The sequence below is a fragment of the Tupaia chinensis genome, unplaced genomic scaffold (assembly GCF_000334495.1).
Source record: "Tupaia chinensis unplaced genomic scaffold, TupChi_1.0 Scaffold000578_2, whole genome shotgun sequence".
Taxonomy (NCBI): Eukaryota; Metazoa; Chordata; class Mammalia; order Scandentia; family Tupaiidae; genus Tupaia; species Tupaia belangeri.
This window is the reverse complement of record NW_006160094.1, coordinates 6864440-6866631: the sequence shown is the minus strand read 5'-3', so window position 1 is coordinate 6866631 and position 2192 is coordinate 6864440.

The window sequence follows — 2192 nt, the reverse complement described above, 5'->3', positions numbered from 1 at the left end:
GTGTGAGAGGGGAAGAGTGTAGGAAATTTGGGGGGGGAATGGAGAGGTGAGACACTTGTGGGACATAGATAAGGTTTATTATCTGTTGATGAGGATGTGTATGTGGTCTCAACTGGGCTGTACTGAGGTGTATATCATGCTGGGTGAAGTCTCTTCACAATCTAAATGATGTATAGTGATTTAATGTGTGAATAATAATAAAAAATATATTAAAAATAAGATCTGAGGACAGTGCAGGTCTGATGACAGAATAGATCCGGGTTGTATCAGCTGATTAGGACATAGGCATCCAACCCCTACATCCAAGCTGCCCAGGCCTCTGGCCTAACAACAACATCTTAGTAAACAAGACTGGGTAATATCTGTTATAGAAATACCCTACTCTTTACCAACTCCCACCCTCCCCCACCCCTTCAAAATCATAAGCAGTTCTCTTCTGTGACAGACAAATAATGTAAGAGCTGTTGACACCAACTTATGTAGCCTAGCTCTTGGTCCACTGTCTGGTCATTCTGTCCTGTTCTGCTCTGTTGCTCATATACCGAGTGCAATGGTTCCTGCCAGAGGGTTCGCAGGATTACAGTCTGTAAGAACTGAGCAGCCAGAAAAGAGGACCCTAGAGATGGTTAGTGCTGGACTCCAATTATCTTCCAATATGTCCAAGCAAATCACTCCTTGACTGTTACTATTACAGTGATAGATTCATGTCCGAAATGTGACCTTTGGAGGCATGAAGGGGTACTCTGCTGTAAAAGTGATATTGAGGAAGAGCACACCACCTTCACACGGATCCTAGAAGTCTTAGAGTGGTGGAATGTCGTTCATAGATGTTATCTTCTTTGGGAACAGCACTGCAGTTAGTGGAAGGTCTAAAGTGATGTTTGCCAGTTCATTCTGAATCCTACTGGCTGTTGTGGGGCCTGGGGCGGCCCAGGCCCCAAGGCAGTCACTCCAGGATGGCAACCCTGGGTTGCCGCTGCCACCACCACAGCCCCGCAGCCGCTGGGGCCACCCCACCCCCACCCGGTGCTTGACTCAGGCCACGTGGGTGAAGTTGCTGAGGGGGGGATGCAGGCTCATTGCCCCCACACCCTGGAACCTCAGGCTTGAGGTTGGGCACAAGGTGTGACACCCCATCAGGGGCATACAGGTGCACCAGGCCCCTGCCTCGGCTTTAAAATATAATATTTTGGCTTGGCAGGTGGTATGGTGGTTAAGGCTCTGGACTCTCATATGGTCTACTGTAGTTTGAGTCCCGGACCTAGTAGCTACCTTTCTCGTTTTCTCTGTCTCTCTGGTCAAATTAAAACATAATAAAGTAAAATAATTTTTTCTTTTTAAAGGAGACTTTTTCTGTAAGGGCATATGTGCTCACCAGAGAGATGGAGAGAAAGAGAGAGACAGAAGTTGAGAAATCACCCCCCAGGGATGACATGGCCAACCTTTGGTCTATGGGGTAATGAAGGTTCTGGCCAGAGCACAGACTTCAATGTGCATTCCTGGAATTCTAGTGTGCTAATAGCAACTAGACTGCTTATATTGTTTCCCTGAGGCTGGTTTATTTCCAAGTTCAATTACAGAAACATCAGGAACTTCAGGTCTCACCATGGAGCCATGAATGATCTCTGGGATGTTTATGAGCCCCTCACTGCCGGGCTTCTGAGCCTTTTATAGGAAACACCTATGAAGTCTAGATGCTTGATTCTCAGGCCCCTCATTTCATCCGCAGGGTAGCCAGAGTTCCAGTCTAAATGTATCTGGGCTACAAGAGGAACCGAACTAGCTCCATGTTAAACCTAGCACAATGGGCTAATTTGCGAAAGCTATTCATGGCTTTAATGAGATTCTGCAGAGACCAGGCCTTGAGGCTGAAACTCAAGAAGCAGTTGTGCTCAGGGAAGATCAAAATTTTTCTCCTGACGATCAGATCAGACCTAGCCACACCCAAAAACAAAACTAGCATTAACAGGTTTCCACACAACTGGCCAAGGCAATGGTGAACGGCTGCACTGGGTGAAAGCACACGGTCCACTGTAACTTCCTCTTTGAACCCTTCCCGTTAAACCAGAATGCGGAGATGATATTTGGACACTGATGAAAGTCTGCCATCTTCCCGGGTGGCTGGCTTTCTGAACAAAACTTTCTTTCCTTTCCACCAATACTTACCTCTCAGGTACTGGCTTTTGATCAGC